General features: G+C 43.5%; 1 pseudogene; it reads right to left on the reverse strand.

The window, feature by feature from the left end:
* Positions 1-13,873, reverse strand: part of LOC120922626 — a 40,234-nt pseudogene extending 26,361 nt beyond the window's left edge.
* Positions 13,874-27,190: the final 13,317 nt, after the last annotated feature.

Genomic DNA, 27,190 nt, shown 5'->3' on the forward strand with positions numbered 1-27,190 from the left:
GGGCGTGCCGCAATTCATACTGGGAAAAGTAGTTCTTACATGATCGAGCGATGCAAACCAGGAAGTGAATGAGAGAACAGAAACTAGAATGCCGGAGGTGATATAGCTGAAGGAATTTAATAGGTATTTACTCATTTTTTAACAGAATCATTACACTATTCTGTCTGTCTACCTTGCAGACATTAATTTTAGGCAAAATTTTTTTTCCTTTACAACTCCTTTAAGAAAGGTCTGGATTATTTCCTAAATGTACATAACATAAATGGGTATTATGAAAAAAGTGAAAAAATGCGCATACCAAAATGAACTCAAATAGAAAAGCAGCAAACTCAAAATGTTATACAACATAAAAACGAATAGTGAAAAATAGGAGTTGCGCTAAGTAACCCTTATATGTAATTTGACCATATAGTATAAAAAAGAAATTGTGCTAGAAACACCTCGTAACGATGACCAAAAGGTCAAATGTGTAAATAGTCCCAATAAAATATGAACACACAAAATTAGTGAAAAAATATGTGAAAAAATATGTAAAAAAATATATAGGATTGTCCAATCAGTAAGAAGAGAGTCCAATTCCGTGGCTAATGCTGGATCAATATCAGGGTAAAACACGTTCAAGCTGACCCTTACCAGAAGAATAGATCCTTATGGATCAAACTAGGCAATCCGTGGTGTATCCAATTGAAGATCCAACATAGATATATTTTGGTTGAGAAGCTCCCACATCAATGGACTCAGCCCAGTGGATAAAGAAGAAAAAACGAAAAACAACAATAGTGCAAAATCGTATGGCAAACACACACTCTGGCTTTCTCCCGGTGACTAATTATGACAGACACTGTGAAGTAAAGCTGAAGCACCACCACCATAGAAACACACTGACCCTTACCGGAACTTAGCGACCCTCAAGGGATCATTAATGCATAGTAGTGTATTACAGCTGTCAGCAAAGAAGCGTTCCGAGCTAGTCCTTTCAATCCAGAGATCAGGTAGCCAGGTCCCAATAAAAGATATACAAACTCACATAGTGAAGTACCGTCAGGATTTATTTAAAAGTAAAGCAAGTAGAACACTTATAATTAAGAAGTTAAAAAGCAGCAAAGACAGAAACAGCCGGCCGGCAAACAAACGAGGTACGTCCTCAATACGCGGTGACGTCAGCACGTCAGCCTCCCAACGTTTCGTCTTCAGGAAGACTTGGTCACGGGGATGAGGATGCGTACCGCGTCACCGCGTTAAGTACACAAGTGGAGGGCAAGGGGGCGTGTCGAATCTAGGTCCTAAACGAATGCAAGCCCGCCATCTTACACCAGGGAAGCCATAAGGGCAAAAGCGCTCGTTCATTAAAACGAATGCTGCTAAGGTACAGGCTAATATAGGACACGCTATAAGCGCGATCGACACAGAACTTTAATACATATAATCTTAAAAATGGAGATAATGAAAAAAAGGTTAAAAACTCTGGTAAAATTGCTCATAAGACATAAGTAACTTAGAGCACATTATGGGCCATAAACTTTACAGAGACACCGTGACAGAGCACCCATACAGAGGGCCAAAGCAAACCCAGATTGAAGGGTCCAAATAAAATATAAATTACAGCAGGCTTGCAGTCGCCAGATAGAAACGGCAACACTGTAAATTTTGAAAGGTATCCAATAATTTAATTTAGTGGGTAACAAAACTTAAGGCTTAATGAATGACATATGATTAACATGATTTTAGCTCCAAAGAAAGAGGTCATTCTCAGATGTCGACATGACAGTGAACAAAATACGATATATACTCATATAATCAAGCTGCCATGTATCAAATCTTAGCAGCAAACTATACTATGAATGTTAACCCACTGTACTCAATCTCAACCCACAATGTTGAAAAGGTATCAGTATATAAAAATATAAAAATAAATATAAAAAAGGTATATAAAAATAAATTAAGTAGCACCACTCTCACTAGAAACTAGAAGTGTCAGGTAAAGTTAGTCTAAAACCTAACGCAAAAGGAGAAGGCTTTAATGACAATCTGTAGGAACAAATAGAATGAATAAATTATATAATCAATCTAAAAGGATTTGAAGGTAAATAGTGATTCAAGAATTGTCAATAAAACAATTAACGTCAACTTCAATGTTGAGTCCATGTGGTTCATAGCTTTTCAGCATATGGATCCACATCATTTCTGACCTTGAGATGCTCCTAACCAGATCGTTACCTCTCCAGTGAGCCCGGAATTTATCAATCCCTACAAATGTGGTACCCGCAGGATTTTTACTGTGTGCCAACAGGTAATGTTTTGAGACCGAATGGTTCGGAAACCCACTCAAAATATTCGTCAGGTGCTCATTCAGACATATATGTAGGGCCCGCTTGGTCCTCCCTACATACTGTAGCCCACATGGGCATTGAAGAAGATATATAACCCCCATCGTTGAGCATGTGATGAAAGTATCAATAGGGTAACTGATGGACGTAAGGCTAGAGCGAAAGCTTGTGGTCCTCTTAGGCCGGGTACTCACGACCAAACATGTATGGTGAAAGCGGTCCGTCGGACCGTTTTCACCATACATGTCTGCCAGAGGGCTTCTGTACGATGGTTGTACACACCATCGTACAGAAGTCCGCGCGTAAACAATACGCGGGGCGTGTCCGCGGTGTCGCCGCGACAATGACGCGGCGACGTGGGCGGCCCGCCTTTAAAATGCTTCCACGCATGCGTCGAAGTCATTCGACGCATGCGAGGGACGGCGGGCGCCTGGACATGTACGGTAGGTCTGTACTGACGACCGTACATGTCCGAGCGGGCAGAATTCCAGCGGACTGTTTTAAAACAAGTCCAGGAATATTTGTCTGCTGGGAAAAGGCCCGGCGGGCAAATGTTTGCTGGAATTCGGCCCGCTCGCGCCCACACACGACCAAACATGTCTGCTGAAACTGGCCTGCAGACCAGTTTCAGCAGACATGTTTGGTCGTGAGTATGGGGCCTTAGGGGTATCTTTATTCACTGCACAAGTATTGCAGCGGCCACACTTGAAAAAGCCCACCAGCCCTGATAGAAACATGGACTGGATCTCGGGTGGATCAAGGACGTTCGGTGCCAATTTATTTCTAAGTGGTTGTGTCCCCCTAAAAACCACCTGTGGTTTGTCTGGTAGGATCTTATTTAAAAGTTTATCACTTTTCAGGACATGCCAGTGTTTAGCTACTATGTGCTTCACACTGGCATGCTGACAAGAGTAATCAGTCACAAACGGGGTCTTAAAGTCTCCCGAGGTGTTCTTTTTAGGTTTAACCTTAAGTAACTCCTCTCGGTCGGTGTTGATGACCATTTCCAAAGTTTCATGAAGAGATTCGGGGGAATACCCCTTTTCTATGAAACACTGAGTCAAGACTTCAGCTTGTTCAAGAAAAGTACCATGATTGGTGCAGTTTCGCTTCAACCGAAGGAACTGCCCCTTAGGTACTGCTCTTAACCAGGTGTTATGGTGACAACTGTCACTGGGAATGAATGAATTTCGATCAGAGCCTTTGAAATAAGTTGAAGTGACAAATTTGTCTTTATCTAATGAAATAACCAGATCCAAAAAATTAATATTTGCCTGGCTGGCTTCATGCTTAAGTACAATGCCCCTATCATTCCTATTCAGAAAAGACATGAAGCAGGACAACTCGGCCTCAGACCCTTTCCATAGGAGGAGGACGTCGTCAATGTATCTGGCCCACAGCATTATCTGGGGCCTAGAAACCACATCAACGACGTCGTCCTCCTCCCACTTGGCCATAAACAAATTGGCCAGGCTGGGGGCATATTTAGCCCCCATCGCCACTCCTCGGTCCTGCCTATAATATTGGCCATCGTGCCAGAAAAAATTATGAGAAGCTGCATATTGCAGCAATTCCATAATAAAAGAAATCTGGATCATAGGCAGGCCCGAGTCCCTTTCAAGGAAATATGAGACTGCCTCCAGTCCAAGATTATGTGGGATCACCGTATAAAGTGACATAACGTCAGCGGTGACCAGCCACATATCTGGAGATAACATTTATAGGTAAAGTTCATCCAGGGAATATCCGATTGCCTCTCGGGGGATCAGGAAGGATTTTTTTCCCCCTGCTGTTGCAAATTGGATCATGCTTTGCTGGGGTTTTTCACCTTCCTCTGGATCAACTGTGGGTATAGGATTGTGTATATGGGATGGTATTATTTATTTCTTTTTTTATCGGTTGAACTAGATGGACTAGATGGATTGACTAACTAAGTAACTATGGGCCAAATCCTCAGCCAGGCGGCGTAACTTAACTTTCAGCAGTTAAGTTACACTGACTTAAAGTTTTTACCTAAGTGCCTGATCCTCAAAGCACTTACGTAAAAATTTCAAGCCGTGTAAGTTAAGTGCCGCCGTCGTAAGGCGTTCCTCCTCTCCGGGGGGCGTTTACAATTTAAATGAGGCGCGCTCCCGCGCCGGCCGTACTGCGCATGCGTGTGACGTCATTTTCCCGACGTGCATCGCGCGAACGTAATTGACGCCGGGCGGCTTTGTGGATTGCGACGGGACACTAAAGTTGCGACGGGTGAAAAAAAGACGCGCCGGGAAAACAAATAATTATAAAAAAAAATGACAGCGTCGCTCGGCATGCATTCCTGAGGGAGAACTCCATGCCAATTTTCAATGAAAAAAACGGCATGGGTTCCCCCCCCAGGAGCATACCAGGCCCTTAGGTCTGTTATGGGTTGTAAGGAGACCCCCCCTCCGCCGAAAAATTGACGTAGGGGGTCCCCCTACAATCCATACCAGACCCGTATCCAAAGCACGCTACCCGGCCAGCCAGGAAGGGAGTGCGGACGAGCGAGCGCCCCCCCCCTCCTGAGCCATGCCAGGCCGCATGCCCTCAACATGGGGGGGTTGGGTGCTCTGGGGCAGGGGGGCGCACTGTGGGCCCCCCCACCCCAGAGCACCCTGTCCCCATGTTGATGAGGACAGGACCTCTCCCCGACAACCCTTGCCATTGGTTGTCGGGGTCTGCGGGCGGAGGCTTATCGGAATCTGGGAGTCCCCTTTAATAAGGGGGCCCCCAGATACCGGCCCCCCACCCTAAGTGAATGGATATGGGGTACATCGTACCCCTATCCATTCACCTGTAGGCAAAAAGTAAAAGTTAATAAACACACAACACAAGGCTTTTTAAAATATTTTATTATTCTGCTCCGGAGGCCCCCCCTGTCTTCGTTATTAGCTCAATTACCAGGGGGGGCTTCTTCTTCCACTCTCCGGGGGTCTTCTCCGCTCTCCGGGGGTCTTCTCCGGACTCCGGGGGGCTTCTTCCATCTTCTCCCCTCTTCCGCTCTTGACTCGGCGAACCCCGGTTCTTCTGCAGCTCTCCGGTGCCTTCTTCTTCAGCGCTGGCTGCCTGCTATGTTTGTGTGTTAGCTCGATTTCTAACAGGCAGCCGGCGCGGTCTTCTGTGACGTCATCTTCTCTTCTGTTCTTCTCCCCTCTTCCGATGTTGCCTCGTCGCCTGTTGTCGCTGTAATGATGGAAGCGCGCCTTGCATCACATTTATATAGGCATCACCGTCCCATCATGCTCCGGTAGGTACCCACGTGGTGGGTGCCTACCCACGTGCACCCACCACGTGGGTACCTGCCGGAGCATGATGGGACGGTGATGCCTATATAAATGTGATGCAAGGCGCGCTTCCATCATTACAGCGACAACAGGCGACGAGGCAACATCGGAAGAGGGGAGAAGAACAGAAGAGAAGATGACGTCACAGAAGACCGCGCCGGCTGCCTGTTAGAAATCGAGCTAACACACAAACATAGCAGGCAGCCAGCGCTGAAGAAGAAGGCACCGGAGAGCTGCAGAAGAACCGGGGTTCGCCGAGTCAAGAGCGGAAGAGGGGAGAAGATGGAAGAAGCCCCCCGGAGTCCGGAGAAGACCCCCGGAGAGCGGAGAAGACCCCCGGAGAGCGGAGAAGACCCCCGGAGAGTGGAAGAAGAAGCCCCCCCTGGTAATTGAGCTAATAACGAAGACAGGGGGGGCCTCCGGAGCAGAATAATAAAATATTTTAAAAAGCCTTGTGTTGTGTGTTTATTAACTTTTACTTTTTGCCTACAGGTGAATGGATAGGGGTACGATGTACCCCATATCCATTCACTTAGGGTGGGGGGCCGGTATCTGGGGGCCCCCTTATTAAAGGGGACTCCCAGATTCCGATAAGCCTCTGCCCGCAGACCCCGACAACCAATGGCAAGGGTTGTCGGGAAGAGGTCCTGTCCTCATCAACATGGGGACAGGGTGCTCTGGGGTGGGGGGGCCCGCAGTGCGCCCCCCTGCCCCAGAGCACCCAACCCCCCCATGTTGAGGGCATGCGGCCTGGCACGGCTCAGGAGGGGGGGGGCGCTCGCTCGTCCCCACTCCCTTCCTGGCTGGCCGGGTAGCGTGCTTTGGATACGGGTCTGGTATGGATTGTAGGGGGACCCCCTACGTCAATTTTTCGGCGGAGGGGGGGTCTCCTTACAACCCATAACAGACCTAAGGGCCTGGTATGCTCCTGGGGGGGAACCCATGCCGGTTTGGAATTTACAAATTGCCGTGGAGTTCTCCCTCGGGAATGCATACCAAATGCCGTCGCTTGAATGGGCCTTTACAAGGTGTGACTAACTTTACACTTTGTAAAAGCAGCCCTAGTTTTACACCAGGCAAACTAACACTTACGGCGAAAAAACTAGGCACAAAAGCTTTGAGGATCGCCCTAAGTGCTAATTTGCATACTAACAGAGGCATTTCGACTCGAAATGCCCCCAGTGGCGGATGCGGTACTGCATCCTAAGATCCGGCAGTGTAAGTCCCTTACAGATGTCGGATCTTCTGCCTAACTTAGGAAAACTGCTTCTGAGGATCAGTTCCAAAGTTAGAACCAGAGATACGACGGCTTACGCCGGAGTATCTCTTTTGTGGATTTGGCCCTATGTAACTATGTAAGGAATGAGAGAGCGTTCTCATGCCCTAGGAGAAGATTTAGTGAGTGGACCATGTGCTTAGAAGCACTACTGCCAAGTACTGGTCAATTTTTATTAAACCATGCTCAAAGGCTATATCTCTGATCTTTTTGGAAAATTGGGGATATGGGAGGGAGTTGAGATGAACAAACAAAGAAAAATTTAAAATAAAGAGATCTCTGCACGCCCTAAAGAGTTATACAACAGTAAATATTTTATTGCTTAAAAAACCGACGTACAAAAGTGTTAAAGCACAAAATCCCTGATCCCTTGTATATAGGCCAAGAAGGAAGTCCCCAGAGAGGGAATTCCTTAGTGGTCTAACCTTCCCCAAAGCTATAAAACAGATAAACTGTGTAGAACAAAACCACCCCTCACAGAGGAGAGGAAAGGCAAACCACGCAGTCCACAGACCCTATCAAACATTTAAAAAGAAAATGGAATATAATCTCCTTGAAGGCATATCTAGAGGCAAAAATGATACCACAAGGATTAAGGGAACGTATTGTACCTGCAGATCACTTACATCAGGGGTGTCAAACTCATTTTCAATGGGGGCTGCATTAGCATTATGGTTGCCCTCAAAGGGCCGGTTGTATCTGCAATCTGTAGGACTATGTATCCACTCTAGGGTCGCGATATGTACAGAGTGCAGGTTTCTGGAGCTTGCTACGTACAGAGTGCATGGTACAGGAGCGCATTACGTACAGAATGCAGGGTGCAGGAGCGCGTTACGTACAGAGTGCAGGGTACACACTGGAGCAGTACGCTAGCAGCACGGTAAAAAAAGTCTTGCTAGCCGCATCTTTAAGGTGCTGTAGGAGCAGTAAACTCACCGCTCCTAAAGTGCCCCTGCCCATTGGCAGTTTTAACCCTTTTTCGGCCACTAGTGTGGTTAAGCGTAGGTAAAGTGCCGCTAAAAATTGATAAAACATTTTTTTAAGATTGTGGTGCCCTCACTGATAGTAAATGTAATAAATTCCTTACTTGTATTCAAGAATTGTCACAGATGGATATTTGGGGCCAGCACTGTATTTTGAGTTCAATTTGTTGTGCTTTCCCTTTGTACAATCAATAAAAATGTATGATTAAAAAAAAATAAAAAATCGTCAGCACAATACTGCCCCTCTTCATCAGCCTGCTGGATGGGGAAAAAAACATATCTGGCCCAACTTAGCTGTCAGTGGTGGAGTTTCCTGCAGGGCTCAGCTCACAAAAAATCTGGTGTTCTGTCAGATAGTGCCAGCCGCACAGCGTATGTGCCATACGTAACTGCACAACAGCTGATTTCACGCTGAAGGGACAGAAGAGGAGAGAGCCAAAGTTGTTTATTCTTGTCTTTTTGGAGACCGACGGGCACGCATGCGCTGTCACATGCTGGCGCCGCTCGCGGGACTGAGGGGGAGGATGTTTACTCTTGGGAGACTTGGCAGTGAGAAACGAACAGGTGTCAGCCAGAGGCCACTGTGCGGGCCACTTAGCAAGGCCTGGCGGGCCGGATTCGGATAGATTCCTGAATGTATGGACTAAGGTGTCCATTAAACATGGACTATATATGATTGGGTTGATTGTTAAAGAGGAAAAGATTCAGCTACAGGACTTAGAAATACAATTAAAATATAGTATAAAATCTTTAGATGAATATCAGGATGTACATGAGTTTGGTAAGTTTAATGAAAGACTGAAAAAGAAGTAGAGGAATTCCAAAAAGAGCGGAAAATAGGAAAACAGAAAAACACTAAAGAGATACGACGGATTTTGAAATAGGTAACATTTTAGACCTAGAAAGGAAAAGTGGGAGAAGTAGATCTTGCAATAGATATAATACACCGTGCAGCCTAACGGTGTATTATATATATTGTATTATCGCACTTTGGGGAAGTGTGGGGAGTGCGGGCAGCTGATAATAGATTACGTTTATTTAGGTGTTTTAGGTGTAGTAGGGCAGCTCACAAGGTTTTTCTTATTTTCTTTAGATCTCGCAATAGACTCCGTAAACAAAATGGCAGGAACAATAGACAGGTGGGAGGCAAAACAGTCACTTTTTTAGAGAATACATCCAAAAGGGTGTAAATACCCTCAGGGGGACAATCGTAGAAAAAAGAAACAAAGGAGAAAGAGAAACAGAAAAATAAATAACACATTTAACACAGGATCAGAATCCATCCAGGATGGGAAACTACTTCACAGGAGAGCAGAGTAATAACGAGACTGCAGAAGAGTCAGATATGAATGTTATTAGTCTCACAGAACATATACTTAATTTGGATCTTCTGTCTGTATTGAGTAAAGAATTGGGGTTCTCCCCATGCAATAAAGGTAATTCTTTTGAGATCTATAAAGATATATGCCTCTTTTTGAGACAGGTTAATTTTAAGCTTATGTTCTTCTGAAAAAATAAAGATGCAAAAAATGATATTTGGTCTAATACACTGATGGAGATTGATGATTCACAACTTGCGATTTTAGATCCATCTCTGACGTCGGGCTTAGCCAATAAATCTCAATGTTTCCCCAGTTTCCCTAACAACAAAAACCTTCAGATGTTCCTGGAAGCAACTACGAAGGACATACAGGCCATAAAGTGGGAAAAAATAGAACCTACTTTGGATAACCTTTCATTTAATGAAAGGAAAGCTCTCCAGGAACTAAAAATGCTATCTACCCTATTTATCGGCATATAACATGCACTTTTTCCCTCTGAAAACAGAGGGTAAACTGTGCCTGCGTGTTATACGCTGATATTATGTTTTACCAATAGGGGGCGGGGATTGGGCAGTCCGCCCCAGGAGCCACCCATTGGGGGGGTGTCAGGCTGGCTGTCCCGCCTCCCCTCACCCTGAAACAATGCTCCCTGCATAGTCTGAAGTTGAGAAAAAAAAGTCACTTGCCTGCCCCTACACGCTTCTCCTGTGTCAGTGTTATTGTAAAACTAAGCTTGTAAATATCTCTATGGCTCCATTTATTCTGGCTGCTCTCCTCCTCCTCCTCTGAAAGTAGCTTTGATTGTAGGAGGAGAGCAGTCACATGACCTACTGTGTAACATCAGAGGAGAGCAGTCATGTGACCAGGTCAGTGAAAAAAAACGGAGCTATTGAGGTAGATGGAAGCTTTAGTTTGCAATAGGAGTGACACAGGAGGAGCAGTGTGGAAGGGGCTGACTGTTATGTCCCCTTGACACTCTGTGTCTCTCAGGTGTTGCTGGCAATGCTGCCAGTATCTGCTCAGCAAGTTACACACACAGGCCGATGTACTTCTTAACCAGAGCGAGGTTTATTACTCAGAAACATTATGGCATTCTTACAGCTTCTGTTCTTATCAGATGTAATCCCTTCTCAGCCTCATGTGCCTGCTTCCAGTTCCCCACACACACTGTCTGACTTCCTGGTACAGCTCCTCCCCCCCCATCATGCATCAGGAGAAAAAGGGCAAAGGTTACAGGGATCTATCACAAACATCACACCTCCTTTCCTTCCCAAAAAAAACAAAAACAAAAACATAACAAGAGAACAAAATGTTGAACACATAACATAACAAGGCAAGTAAGATCAGGTCAGCAAGTAGTATCTCCAACTCAGTTCTGTGATTTCCGCAGCATTTCATGAGCCCTTTATCTCTGTTCCCTGACCTCCAACGTGTCCCGTAAGATTTCAGCGCTTTGCCAACGAGGCGTTTGATGTCTTTAACGGGTATACTTACGAAGTGGCACAGCACCGGGAGGGATAGAGTCGGTCAAAGATTCTAGAGATGTCAGTGGGCGTCCCACAGACAAATCAGTCTCTGTAACTCCAGGCACAGGACTGGGCTCCTCAGGAATATGGTCACCAACCGTTTCGGGGTTTGGTTGTAAACTTGTGGGATCATGCCAGACACCATGCCATATGTCACCCGCAGAGTTCAGAGTAGGCTCTGGTGGGTGGTTAGAAAGAGGAGTCGGGTTTGTCACTAGCGGCCGGCAAATCCACTTCCTCAATTGCGAAAGGTGTCGTCGAACATAAATGCCTTCCTCCAGGCGAACAAGGTACATTCTGCTACCAAGAGTTCCATCAATAACGCCAGGAAGCCAAGGAGGCAAAACTCTGTAATTCCGAGACCATACAAGATCACCGGCTCGGAATCCCAGACGGCCCGGCAGAGGAGGTGTTGGTGACTGTTCCTGCGGACAAACTAAATCAAGTTTGGTGCGGAGATGCCTGCCAAACATAAGAAAAGCTGGTGACAGCCCAGTAGTAGCGTGTTTCGTGTTACGGTACATGATCAAGAATTCCAGCAGCTTCTCCTCTGACATTCCAACCTGGTCCAGAGTGGACAGTAAGTGCTTCTTAAATGTCTGCACAAATCGTTCTGCCAGCCCATTCGAGGCTGGATGATAAGGAGCTGTTTTGTAGTGTTGGATGCCCACACCACTAAGGAAGGATTGAAACTCATGCGATGTAAATTGAGTTCCATTGTCGGAGACTATGGCTGTTGGCAAGCCATATTGAGCAAAGAGCTTCCTTAAGACTCGAATGGTAGCAGCTGAGGTAATAGAAGGCATTTGAAAAACCTCTGACCATTTTGAATGCGCATCTACCATGATCAAATACATTTTACCCTGGATGGGGCCAGCAAAATCAAGATGGAGTCGTGACCACGGGTCTGTTGGCCACGGCCAAGGTTGCAGGGTTCCTCTCTTTTGGGGTCGCTGGGCTTGACAGCACCCAGGACATTGAGCAACATAATCTTCAATTGCTGTATCCATTTGTGGCCACCAAACATAGCTCCGGGCTCGCTGCTTCATGCGCACCACACCAGGATGACCTTCATGCAGTATCCTTAGCATGGTGGATTGCAAGTACTGGGGTACAATCACTCTATTGCCCCATTATAGGCAACCAGCATTAGTCACAAGCTCACATTTTCTGGCAAAGTACAGACGAAATTCACCTGGAACTCTCACTGGCCATCCAGTCTGAAAATAAGAGAATATCTGAGACAAGAAAGGATCTGTGGCTGTATGTCTGGCAATTAGGGAGGTGGACATGCAAGATCATGGTCTGTGTACTTCCACTACACGTATCTCTCTTGGTGGGTGGCCTCCAAGTGGCAATCTGGAAAATGCATCTGCATTACCATGGGTATCATGGGAGCAGTATCTGATAGAGTAAGCATAAGCTCCTAAAAATAAAGCGTACCTTTGTAAGCAAGATGTGGTTGTTGTAGAAATTCCTTTCTGAGGGTTCAGTATTGACAACAGAGGTTTGTGGTCAGTGATAAGTGTGAACTCCCGACCATAGATGTACGTGTGAATTTTTCTGTGGCCCATACAATGGCCAAAGCTTCATTGTCTATCTGGGAGTAGTTTTGTTCTGCTGAGGTTAAAGACCTGGAGGCAAAATAAATGGGGCGCTCCGTGCCATCTGGCATGACATGGGAAAGCACAGCACCCAGTCCATAAGGCGAGGCGTCACAAGCCAGGATGACGGGTTTCTTTAAATCATAGTGGACCAGAACTCGAGAAGACAGAATGAGTTCTTTAGCAAGCCGAAAAGCTTCTTCACATTTATCTGTCCATATCCATTTAGCTCTTGCATCCAGTAAGCGATGTAACGGGTAGAGCTGGTGTGCGAGGTTCGGCAAGAAACAGTGGTAGTAATTTAGGAGGCCAAGGTAGGACCTGAGCTGGGTGACATTCTGGGGAGTAGGGGCATGGTTAAGGGCTTTAACCTTTTCCTCAGTAGTGTGTAACCCATGTCGGTCCACCGTGTGGGCACAAAATTCCAGTTGAGACTTGAGAAATTCGCATTTTGAAAGATTAACACGTAAACCATACTTTTAGAGTCTCTCTAGCACAGCTTCAACATTCTTTCTGTGTTCTTCATCAGTGGGACCAGTGATGATCATGTCATCCAGTAGACATTGGGTGAAAGGTATTCCTGCCAGGACCTCATCCATGATCTGCTGCCAGATGACTGGAGCTGGGGCTATGCCAAAAACCATGCGGTTATACTGGAATAATCCTTTATGAGTGTTAATGGTCAACAGATGGCGTGAATCTGGGTGTACTTGCAGTTGCAGGTAAGCCTGCTTTAAGTCTATTTTTGTAAACTTTGCCCCCCAGCCAGTGAGCCAAATAAATCTTCAAGTCGAGGCAATGGGTATTGATCCACAAGAAGTTGATTGTTCAGGGCTACACTGAAATCACAACAAATCCAAATCCTAATCCATTCTTTTTCTTGACAGGCACAATTGGCGATGCCCATTCACTTCTATCAACTTTCGTTATGATCTTTTCAGCCAATAGGTGGTCCAGTTCTGCTTCCACTTTCTTCCGCAAGGCAAAAGGTACTGATCTTGCCTTACAAAAACGAGGTGTAGCACCAGGCTTCAAAAGGAGGTGGGCCATCTTTCCTTTTACGGTGCCCAAAGAGTCCTCAAAAACCTCTTTAAAACGTGACGTTAGGGATTCCACCCAATGGTCTACTTCAGAAAACAATGTACATTGGGCAATGGCAAAAGGAGGCATGCCCAGGGCTTTGATCCAGTCCCTTCCATATAGCGGAGGACCTCCTTTCCTTACAACATAAAGGCTTAGATTTTGACTGCGGTTGTCTAATGTAACAAGGGGTTGTACATAACCCAAGGGCTGTAGTAGTTCCTTGCTGTAGGTTTGTAATGTGAGCTTTGTAGGCTTGAGCGGCAGGGACAGACCCGATGCATTTAAATCAGTCCATGAAATGACAGACACAGCTGTATCAACATCCATGGAGAGAGGACAGCCATTGAGTGTGACATCCACTTTAACCGCAGGAGTGCTCCCAGCTTCTCGAAACAGTCCAACATGCTGGACACAGGTCTCCTCATCAGAGCTGAAACCGTTATTGTCCATATCTACACGGAATGTCTGTTTACGTCTATCTTTTGTGGTAGGTAAGAAAGCTGCCGCTCCAGGTGAGCTCACTAGGGTAATTGATGTCCACTCAGAAGCAGATGGGTGCTGGCAATCCACTGGATGTGCAAAAAACGACAAGGATATGGACAGCCGCACTCCAGTAACTTGAAAAAGACGTGCCCTTTATTGGGTACAGGAAAAAATACACTACAGGTATCAGCACACAGTGGGATAAACATCTGACGCGTTTCGCATTGAGTGTCAATGCTTAATCATAGCTATATCTTTTGTGGTAGTGTTCGGGGAGCGAGAGCTGCGGCAAACACGCCCAATATGACCAGTCTTTCCACAGCGAAAACAAACGACATCCTTGAACTTGCAAGCAGGTGCACTGTGAGTAGTGTTACCACAACGGTAGCAAGTCGGGCTCCCAGAGACAGAAGAATTAGGGTGGCGAGGTTTAAGGTGAGTGGCAGGGGACGGGCGTCTCGAGCGTTGAGTGATAGCAGTGTGGAACATTTCCTCACCCTGGCTTGCAGGAGGTTCAGGTGGTGCCTTCAGTAGGGTGGCGTCCCGTGTTGCCAACTCCATGACCGTAGCAAGGTCAGTGGCTTTCGTCAGAGTCAAGTCGGGTTCTGTGAGTAAACGTTTCTGTATGGCTGGGTCGCAAGAGTCCCATGAGGAACATGTCACGGAGAGGCGTCTGCAGGTAGTCTCCAAACTGACAAGTGGCAGCTAGTTTACGTAAAGCAATGATATATGTCTTTATATCCTCCCCGGCCCGCTGCTTCCTATTGTAGAATTTAAACCGCTCTGCGATTTCTAACAGCTTCGGGTTGTAGTGTGCATGTAACGTCTGAATTAACTCAGGCAGGGGCTTAGAGGCCGGCTTGTCTGGAGAAACAAGATCTCTGAGGGTTCCATATGCATCTTGACCCAATGCAGTGAGAAAAACTGCAACTTTCTTTTCAACAGTCACATTATTTGCTTCCATATACTGTTCCAACCTCTCCACCCAAGAGATCAATGACTCAGTCGCAGGATCAAATGGTTGAATAAACCCTATGAAGTCCATGTGTGCTAAAATCCACAATCCTCGTCGCCACTGTTATGTCCCCTTGACACTCTGTGTCTCTCAGGTGTTGCTGGCAATGCTGCCAGTATCTGCTCAGCAAGTTACACACACAGGCTGATGTACTTCTTAACCAGAGCGAGGTTTAATACTCAGAAACATTATGGCATTCTTACATGGAGGAGTCTTAATCCAAACAGCTTCTGTTCTTATCAGATATAATCCCTTCTCAGCCTCATGTGCCTGCTTCCAGTTCCCCACACACACTGTCTGACTTCCTGGTACAGCTCCTCCCCCCCATCATGCATCAGGAGAAAAAGGGCAAAGGTTACAGGGATCTATCACAAACATCACACTGACAGTGATTTTTTTTTTTACTTAACTGTAGAGAATGCTGGCAGCACTGTCCCAGGAGACTGGGGGTCTCATGGGAGTGCAGTGTGGCTGTGTACTGGATGGGGGAATGTATAATGGATGGGGACTGTATAATGGAATGGGGGATATATAATGGATTGGGTAATGTGTACTGGATGGGGGGATAATGGATGGGGAGGCTGTGTACTGGATGGGGGGATGTATAGTGGATGGGGAGGCTGTGTACTGGATGGGGGATGTATAGTAGATGTGGGGGAATTTATAGTGGATAGGGGGCTGTGTACTGGGGATGTATAGTGGATGTGAGGGAATGTACAGTGGATGGGGGGCTGTGTACTGGATTAAGGGATATGTACTGGATGAGGGGCTGTGTACTGGATGGGGGGATGTATAATGGACAGGGGCTGTATACTGGGGAGGGCGGCTGTATAATGGAATGGGGGATATATAATGGATTGGGTAATGTGTACTGGATGGGGGGATAATGGATGGGGAGGCTGTGTACTGGATTGGGGGATGTATAGTGGATGGGGAGGCTGTGTACTGGATGGGGGATGTATAGTAGATGTGGGGGAATTTATAGTGGATAGGGGGCTGTGTACTGGGGATGTATAGTGGATGTGAGGGAATGTACAGTGGATGGGGGGCTGTGTACTGGATTAAGGGATATGTACTGGATGAGGGGCTGTGTACTGGATGGGGGGATGTATAATGGACAGGGGCTGTATACTGGGGAGGGCGGCTGTATAATGGATGGGGGGATGTATAATGGATAGGGGATGTGTACTGGATGGGGGGATGTATAATGGATGGGGGGGGGGGCTGTGTACTGGGGAAGGGGGCTGTGAATTTTTTTTCCCCTTAAACTCCCCTCTTAAAATTAGGGTGCGTGTTATACGCCTGTGCATGTTATACGCCGATAAATACGGTAATTGTATTATTAAACCTAGCGATAAAGGTGTGAATGTTGTCTTCCTGAAAGACAACATTCTTGTAGGCCTGAAAGTGATTATTTGGAGGAAATTTATGGGCAGCTGAATGATACTAGCTGCTATGAATGATGGCCAAATAATCCCTTTCCAGATTTAGTCAAAGAAATAAATAATTGTTTAATTAGAGCCCTAGAAGTCGTTCTACTTACCCAAAAATAATTTATATTCCTTAGAATTATAAATTTCAATATACCAGCCTTTTATATTATGAAGTGCATAAAAACCTTAAAAAAACACTGGTAGGCCAATTGTCAAGCATGGGGGGTCCCCTCGAGAGAATTGGCAGATATATAGACAAAAGAATTAAGCATTTTAATAAGGAATTATCTTCTTATGTACAGGATTCTGCAGACATCCTGTAAACAATTTGGAGATACCCTAGAACTGTCAGTTAGTGGAATCCCTCTATTCATCCATTCCTCATGAGGTGGGGATACAGGCGGTATACCAATGGCTGGATATTAGACATCCCCTGGCACCCCCTAAAGTTTGAAAGACTTTAAACTGTCTCTTTAGAAAGTTTGGAGACTCCTGAGGGCAGATGATTCAGATGATTCATGTAACATTTAGGCTAGCTTCACATCTATGCTTTTGTAAGTACATTTGCTGATTCACAGAAACACACTACAGTCCATTTAACTTTTTACAGCATGGTTCCATAGACTTAAACAGAATTAAATCAAAATGCATGTAGGGTACATGGGTTTTTGGTGCATTTTCCTGCATGACAACAGACACCACCTCCTAGTAACATCAACCAAAAATGCAAAACATTCCCCAAAAAATGCAAAAACACATAAACAACACATAAAAAGGCACATGAAAAATAGGAAAACATGCCAGAAAATGTGCTGCAAAAACGCATCAACCGTACATGCATATATGTGAACACAGCCTTACTTACTGAATCCATCTGAACTTGGCTCAGGCTTGCAGGCAGGAGGGTGTGCTTAGTTGAAAAAAAAACCCTCCTACCCTCCTGAAGACACCTGGGATATATGACATCTTTTACCTAGGCCAGGAAGCAACGAAGTAACTGAAGAAAAAAAATGTTTAAAACAAATAAATATAATATACTTTCCTATCTATATGCTAATACCAACATTAAAAGGATTAAAAAATAGTGTTAATTGAAAGAGTGAAGTACCACTTTAAGGTACATTTGATCTCTCTTTGCATCACAATTAGATACTTTCAACCTCCCTTTGAATCTTTATGAGGTATATTAGATCTTAAAGGGTCACTAAAGGAAACATTTTTTTTAGCTAAATAGCTACCTTTACCTTACTGCAGTCCTGGTTTCATGTCCTCATTGTTTTGTTTTTGCTCTGATGTTGCTGTAATTCTTCTCTGTTCTGGACACTTCCTGGTTGTCTGTTTCCTGATGACCACAGTACTGGGAGTTTCTAGTTTCATGTTCCAAACCATCACTGCTCTATGGCTCTGTATAGCACAGAGGCAGGATAACATGCAAAAACGAAACTAGATGCAAAAACGAAACTAAAAAAACTACAGCTACATTATATGATTGATTTTTATCTATTTTTAATCATTTTTAAAAGGAATCCGTTAACTATTATGTCTCTATACCCTGTAAACAGTCATTTCAGCAAAAACATTTTTTTCCTTTAAAGTATACCCAATCATTTGTTAAGAAAAAGAAAAGGTTATCAGTATAGTATCTAATATTCAAAGTTATTTTTTCTTATAATAATTCAAATTAAAAGTCACTCCATTGTATCCTAATCATATATGTTTTTGTATGGCTTATGTCTTGATACATTAAAACTCCAGGCACATATTAATAAAAATCAATCTTGTTGATCCACATAAATTATGGTTATTTCCAAATATGCTCTGTGTTGCAGTGCAAAGTTCAAAATACTTAATGTCAATATTTTTTCCCATAAAGCGCTATATGGCCCATAATGTGAATAGGGTCATCCGATGAGTGTTCTGTGTCAAAAGTGGTGGCACTTGAGTTTTTGTTTGCACAAAAGAATATAAGAAAGACTTTATGAAGCATAAAATATCACATAATGTGATGAACACTTAACAGACACCAAGTTTAGACTTGTGTCCGAAAAGGGATCCTGGTTTGTCAGGTGTTTAACAGGTGGGGAGGAGGCAATGTGACGCACCCTCAACACCTATTTTAACCCTGAAATATCTGCACTAGTGAGTAACTGCTTGTGTTTGAGGCAATCCCCTATTCATATAGGGCCCACCAAATGCAATAGGAACAACCGATTTTGCTGCTGCCATGAAGCAAAGCATTACAACCACAACATTTTAACAACCCAATCAGCTGTTTTTGCAGCTTAAGGAGGGGTGCTAAAAATGTTGCTCAGCCAAGCATTTTTAACACCCCCACCCCAAACTACAACTATGTCTAAACACGCCCTTACTGCTGTGATGAGTCAGTTACCTCTACTGTGGTAGTAAGATACATGTTACATCTTCAAATATAAGTTTCTGAATAAACACAATTTGCACATACAATAACCTTCACAAACTTCTGAAAAACTAACTTAACCAGAGAAACTGGTAAAGCTAAGGTAATCGTCTGACAAAACTGTTTTTCTATTAAATATCATATTAGTTGTTGTCTGTTCACATTAATCAACTCTCAGCTATCTTTTCAGTTAATTGAAGAACAGCGCTCTGAAAGCTGTCATATATTGAAGTGTTAATTATATAAATGATTTTATACATCAAAGCCAATGACATGTCACTGAATTATACCAAGAATTTAATGTTAAATAATTGACCTTTTCTGTTTTTAGGATATTCGTTAATGTGTTTGAGTGTATATGCTTCAATTACCTGTAGCCACTGTAATTTACATCAAAATGATGGAGAAGAATATGTATCTCAGAAAATCCCAAATGAGAATTTCACTGTACCATTAAAAACTAAACAGTTTGTCACTTCAAGTTTCAAAGTGCTTTAGAGGTGATTTGTGAATTGTTGTTGCAACATCATTTTAAGACACAGCAACATATTTGCTTAAGTAACAGTTTTTTTTTTGGTCTAATTGGACTACTGTTAAAATTGAGACTTAAAATTAGTATGGAGTTTGATTAAAACAGGTCAGAATGGTATTGTTTTATATGTCCCTATTAGGAGATTAACCTTCTCCATTGTCCTGACAGCAGTTATCACTGAAATGAAAGTAAAAAAAAAAAATTTGAGTGGTCACCAGAACAGTAATGGAGGGGCAATCTTCTTATGGGTAACATGGTGACTACCAGACATTTTAAATAACCCAAAAAATAGTGTACAAACATCAACAGTGCAATACTAACTAAAATCTGTGAAAAGGACAATCTAATATGTACAACACATAAGTGAATGCAGTAATACATTTCCATTATAGTGCATCCAATATTAAAGTGAAACAATAAAATTGAAATATTCCTTTAAATATCGTGCTTGGGGATCCCCTTAGTCTGCATGTAAAGTGGTGCATATGTGCGATGTATAGAACATGCCATAGCAATAATGACATTTCTAAAGGAAAAAATGTAATTCAAACTTGCTCGCGGCTGTAATATATTGCCAGCTCCCGGCAGTATAGATGAAAAATCTATGAAAAAAACAGTGTGTGGACCCCTCCCCAAGTCCATGCCAGGTCTGGTATGGATTTTAATGGGAACTCAATACTAACATTTAAAAAATTGTTGTTGGGTTCCCCCCAAAATCCATACCAGACCCGTATCTGAGCATGCAGCCTGGTGGGTCAGGATAGGGGGGATGAGCAAGCGCCCCCTCCTGAACCATACCAGGCCACATGCCCTCAACATGGGGGGTGGGTGCTCTGCCCGCTGCCTCAAAGCACCTTGTCCCCATGTTGATGGGGACAAGGACCTCTTGCCGACAACCCTGGCCTGTGGTTGTTGGGGGGCTCCGGGCTTATTGGAATCTGGAAGCCCCCTTTAACAAAGGAGCTCCCCGATCCCACCCCTTCTACCAAAACAAGTGTCAAAAAGTAAAAACCACAAGAGAGAATTTTTGACAATTCCTTTATTAAAAAAGAAAAAAAATGTCCTACGATGTACATCCATCTTCAATCACGCCGCCCGATGGACCCAAAAATAGAAAAAAGCAAAAACTGAACCCCAAAGCACCCTCCCTATGTTAAGGGGAAGCGGCCTGGTATCGTTCAGGAGGGGGGTGCTCGCTTCCCCCTCCTTTCCTGTTTTATCAGTCTGCTTGCTCGGATAAGGGTCTGATGTGGATTTGGGAGGGGACCCCACGCCATTTTTTTTTTAGAAATTGACGTGGAGTTCACCTTAAAATGTATACCATACCCAAAGGACCTTGTATGGTTATTGGGGGGGCCCACACCGTTTTTTTCTTAATGCTGTCATAGGTTTCCCCTTAACCAACTCTGCGCTGCACTATATACCCTGCACTGTATTATATATACTACACTGACTGCGCTATATATTCTCCACTGTAAGATATATACTACACTGACTGCACTATATACTCTGCAATGTATCATATATACTATACTGATGGCACTATATACTCTGCACTGTATTATATATACTACACTGACTACTCTGAACTGTATTATATATACTACACTGAATGCACTATATACTCTCCACTGTATTATATATACTATACTGACTGCATTTTATACTCTGAACTGTATTATATATAAATACTAAACTAACTGGACTATATAATCTGAACTGTATTATATATACTACACTGACTGCACTATATACTCTGAACTTTATTATATATACTATACTAACTGCACTATATACTCTGAACTGTAATCTATATACAACATTGACTGTACTATATACTATGAACTGTATTATATACTACACTGACTGCATTATATACTCTGAACTGTATTATATATACTACACTGACTGCATTATATACCGTATTTATCGGGGTATTGCGCGCTCCGGCGTATAGCGCACACCCCTAAAGTGGACCCGCATTCCAGTAAAAAAAACATTTTAGTACTTACAGTTTTGGTGTCTTGCGCGGCGTCCATCGGCGGCCTCGTCGGGTCCGGCGTCCGTCTGCGGCTTCGGTGGTGTCCTCCTTGTCGGGTCCGTCGTCCATCTGCGGTGTCCTCCCTGCTCGATCCCCGCTTCCCGCGCTGAGTTTGAACTACTGCGCCAGCATATACCGAGCGCAGTACACTCGTGTATAGCCGGGCAGGCTTGGCTCCTCTCGCGGTCACATCCTGTGCATCCTGTACGTCCAGGACGTGACTGCGAGAGGAGCCGAGCCTGCCCGACTATACACGAGCGTACTGCGCTCGGTATATGCCAACGCAGTAGTTCTAACTCAGCGCGGGAAAGCGGGTATCGGCGTATATCGCGCACCCACGATTTTGCCCTGAATTTCAGGGCAAAAAAGTGCGCGGTATACGCCGATAAATACGGTACTCTGAACTGTATTATATATATATATATATATATATATATATACTACACTAACTGCACTATATACTCTGAACTGTATTATATATACTTCACGGACTGCACTATATACTCTGAACTGTATTATATATACCACACTGACTGCACTAGATACTATGAACTGTATAATGTAAACTACACTGACTGACTGCAAACTACTGCTACATAACTGGTAAAAAAGAAAATTCAAAAAATTGTATATTAATTGGCTTGTGTGATAGTTATAGCGTCTACAAACTATGATATATATTTATTTGAAAATTGATCAATCATGGTGTACTGACAGCAAATCTAATTTATTGAGGCCCTTAAAATGTCAGTACAGTACAAATACCCCCTTTTTGGAAAGTAGACCGTCTGAGGCATTTAATAAGAGGGATGTCAAGTTGTCATTTTTTGGCACAATGTTTTATATACTGTCACCAGCACAGTACAGTGTATTCAGATAACGGTTGTCACCGGATCAGAGACACTGACTGGTGACAAAAAAAAATATGGGAATCGGCTGTGTGTCTCACCCTCCCACACTGCCTCTGAAGGGCATAGCAGTTGGAAAAAGTAATTTCACTACTTAACTGCAAGGTTTTACAGCCCCCAACCTAATGTGTGAACAAGCCCTCAGAGTGCAGCCAGTCACAGTGTCTCTGTTTACCAGCACACCTGTCACAGTGTTGCCAGACCATGGTAACTAGAAACAGTTTACCTGATCACCACCACACCAGTCCCAGTGTCCTCAGACCAGTGTATGCCATATACATTGTTTCTTACTCTCCAAAATGTGCTCATTACCGCTTCAGCACGGAAAATAAGTTACCCCCTTCCTGACCAGAGCACTTTTGCAATACGGCACTGCGTCGCTTTAAATGACAATTGTGCGGTTGTGCGACATGGCACCCAAACAAAATTGATGTCCTTTTTTTTCCCACAAATAGAGCTTTCTTTTGGTGGTATTTGATCACCTCTTTTTTTTTTTTTTTTGCGCTATAAACAAAAAAAGAGCGACGATTTTGAAAAAAAAATCAATATTTTTAACTGTTTGCTATAATAAATACCCCTAAAAAATATATTAAAAAATATATTAAAAAAACGAATTTATTTCTCAGTTTAGCCCGATGTATTCTACTACATATTTTTGGTAAAAAAAATTGCAATAAGTGTATATTGATTGGTTCGTGCAAAAGTTATAGCGTCTACAAAATAGGGGATAGATTTATGGCATTTTTATTATTAATATTTTTTTTTACTAGTAGATCACTATCCTGTCACTAGGCAGAACAGGGAAATGCCTTGTTTAAATGGGTATCTCGCCATTCTGCATCTCCGTGACACGATCGCGGCCCGCGGGACATCGAGTCGCAGATCGCGCGGGCACGGTCACGGAGCTTGCATCAGAGGCACATGCGCACCCGCACGACAGCCAATTCAGGTATGTTGCTTTGCGCAGGCATGCCATTCTGCCAACGTAAATGTTCAGGCGGCCGTCAGCAAGCGGTTTAAAAAAAAATAACAAACATGTTATACTGTTCTAAAAATGTGCAGTGGTTCTCCCCCATGCAGAGAGCCTCTTGCTATGGGGGCACTTGAGTAGACTCACTTGTGAGCTGAATGAACATTGTCCATTTACACACAAAGGGGCAGATTCACAAAAGATTTACGCCGCGGTATCTATTGATAGGCCGCGTAATTTCAAATTTCCCGCGTCGTATCTTTGTTTTGTATCTACAAAACAAGATACGACTGCATCTGGGCTCAATCCGACTGGCGTACATCTTAGTACGCCGTCGGATCGTAGATTCATTTTTCCGCCGGCCGCTAGGTGGCGTTTCCACCGAATTGCGCGTTTAGTATGCAAATTAGCTAGTTACGGCGATCCACGAACGTACGTCCGGCCGGCGCATTTTTTTTTACGTCGTTAACGTTCGGCTTTTTCCAGCGCATAGTTACCCCTGCTATTATGAGGCGTACTCAATGTTAAGTATGGCCATCGTTCCCACGTCAAATTTTGAATTTTTTACGTTGTTTGCGTAAGTCGTTCGCGAATAGGAATTTGCGTAGAATGACGTCACCGTCATAAGCATTGGCTTGTTCCGGTTTAATTTCGAGCATGCGCACTGGGATACCCCCACGGATGGCGCATGCGCCGTTCCAAAAAAATTTTGTTTACGTTGGGTCACAACGTATTTACATAAAACACGCCCCCATCACATCCATTTGAATTGCGCGCCCTTACGCCGCCAAAGATACACTACGCTGCCATAACTTACGGCACAAATTCTTTGAGGATTACAAAAAAATAAGTAAGTTACGGCGGCGTAGTGTATCTTAGATACGCTACGCCCGACGCAAATATGCGCCGATGTACGTGGATCTGCCCCAGAGTGTGGCTTTGTCCAGCTTAATGGCTCCTTCTGCTGTTTGAGCCAATGTGGAGAGAGAAATCCGCTGCTCTTCTGCACATCACTGGATTGAGATGGAATTGAGATGGGTAAGTATAAGGAAGAGGGCTGGGGGGTTCACCCAGGATGTTTTTACCTATATGCATTGAATGCCATAAGATAAAAAACATTCTGCCTTTATAACCACTTTAAGTTGTTGTGATGACAAGAGTACACCAAAAAATTGTGGTTCTACAGACTTTAATAGGGTCCAGAAAGGGTAGTAAAAAACAAAAAATTATCAACCAGTATCTTTTAAAATCCCATGTGATATTTTATCACAGTTGCACTGGGCAATGTTCATCCGGTTATGAGCTTTGTTCAAGACAGCATTTACAACGGCCTTTTTTTGTAGCTGGGATATATGTGAAGTTGTCCCTTCGAAACACATGGGGGCTTATTGGATGGTGAGGTCAGCAAGAAAAGGGAATGTGGTTGGTGGGTGGAAGGCTCTTTAATTTGTCTCGGTGGTGTGTGGCGGCTGAAGGCCTAATATATTGGGTCCCACAGAAACAGATATCTGGTGTGTTATTGGTGCTTTTAAAAACCTGAAACCTTAAGCTGTTTGTTGTTTTAAAGTTATTGCCACACTTTATTCATGTTACATTGTTATAAAAGGCTGCTATGGCCATTTAACTCCACACAGAACGTGGGGGCATATTCTTAAAAATCTGAGGCGGCGTAACGTATGTCCTTTACGTTACGCCGCCGCAAGTTTAAGTGGCAAGTGCCTGATTCCCAAACCACTTACCTGTAAACTTGCGGCGGCGGCGCGTAAAGTCCACCCGCGCAAGCCCTCCTAATTCAAATGATCCTGGTAGGGGGCGTGGATCATTTAAATTAGGGGTGCTCCCGCGCCGATCGTAATGCGCATGCTCCGTCGGGTAAATTACCCGACGTGCATTGCGCTAAATGACGTCTCACGGACGTCATTTGTTTTGACTGTAACGTAAATGGCGTCCAGCGCCATTCACGGACGACTTACGCAAACGACGGTAAATTTTCAAATTTCGACGCGGGATCGACGGCCATACTTAACATTGAGTACGCCACCTAGGGGGCATGTTTATCTTTACGCCGCGTATCGCTTACGGAAACGACGTTAAAACACTACGGCGGGCAAGCGTACGTTAGAGAATCGACGTGACTAGTCATTTGCATATTCTACGCTGACCGCCACCTAGCGGTCAGCGTAAATATTGCAGCCTAAGATACAACGGCGCAGGCCGTCGTATCTTAGGCATGTTTAAGTGTATCTCAGTTTGAGAATACACTTAAACATAGGATCGGACTTACGTTGGCGTATCTGCTGATATGCCGGCGTAAATTATTTGAGAATATGGCCCGTGGTCTGGTTATTTACAGGTAATGCGTAAGGATGGAAAGGCTTGGTAGCTGGTAGCTGGTTGGGAATTGACTGGGTACATCTATGCTAGTCTTGTAACCTAGCTATTAAAAATAATAAACTGTTCCTACATACCATACTGTAAATACATCATAAATTAAACAAAAATTACAATCTCACAAATTATTCAATTATGTTTTAAGAGACAAGGCAAAGGGTCCGTTTTATTTTTGAATCTGCTTATAGTATAATTAAATTTGCTGAATGTTATGATCTGCATAAACAAAATAAACAAGTATCTCCTTAAAAATACTATAAATTACTATACTGGCAAAACTTACTGAAGCTTAACTTTGGAATAGTAACATAAGCAAATTTAGGAAATAAAAATATGTTAAGCAGTGACAACAGCTCACAATTTGCTTAATTAAAGTTTAATGTTGTTTACTAATTTCCTTTCTGTAAAACATTTTACATTACGCTCTAAAGGGTACATTATGTCAAATCAACTTACTCATGGATCATCTCAGCAGGGTGTTTGTTATGTTGGGGATATCAAGTCCCAAACCATACTTAAATACTTCTTCTTACAAATATCCAAGAGCAATGGGAATGAACTTTAAAAATCAAATGAAAAACACATATTTTCTAATATAACACACCATAAATCAATAGAATAGATACAATATTTAAAATAATTTAAAATGTATATTTGTATGCATTGTTTTTGGATGTGAATGAAGATTGTAGTGCTATAGAACAGATTGCAACAATGTATAGATCACTTTTACTCTTAAAATTCTGTTTTTCATAAACTAAATTAAGCACAGTGGAAACATATCATATTTGGTTCCTTCTGTTTAAATATTTGATTGAATAATATAAGTATCTTTCTATAGATCTCTGTTCCTTGACACAGGCATTAAAAAAAAAAAATATTCAATGTGTCAGGGACACAGTTTATCTACTATAACATGAAAAATCCAGAGCCGCGAACCCAGAAGACACATCCAGGTCAAGATTTTGGCTCCCTCTGCGTGTACCTGGCTCCGATACGGGGGCTTCGTTCTGAGGTAAGTATTTCATAATGAGCTAGTATGCGCTGCATACAAGCTCATTATGCCTTTGCCTTGCAGGGGTTTTTTTTCCTGTTTTTTTTCTTTGTGCAGGTTTACTACCGCTTTAATGCCTAAACCGCTGGCAAAAAAAAATGGGGAACACCCCTGTGTGAAAATGTCCAAATTTGGCCAAATTAGTAATTTTCCCTCCCCGGTGTCATGTGACTTGTTAGTGTTACAAGGTCACAAGTGTGAATGGGGAGCAGGTGTGTTAAATTTGGTATTATTCACCAACCTCCACGAAATTGTATAACAAAATGGAAGGGAAGGGAACCAAAGAGATTGTGGTACCAACAAATACCCTCCGGTATTGTTCCACACACTAATATTAAGCGGGACTTAGTGACAAAAGAGCATATAAACAAAATGTGCACTGTGTCAGAAAGATGACTCCTGGGAATTAATTACCGGCCTGAAAATAAATTGATAAACAAAGTAAATTAATAAACAATTGATTTAAATTTATTAAAAAAAGGATCAATGGTAAAATTACAGCAGTTCCACACCTAACACCATAA

This window comes from Rana temporaria, chromosome 1 (assembly GCF_905171775.1).
Source record: "Rana temporaria chromosome 1, aRanTem1.1, whole genome shotgun sequence".
Lineage (NCBI taxonomy): Eukaryota > Metazoa > Chordata > Amphibia > Anura > Ranidae > Rana > Rana temporaria.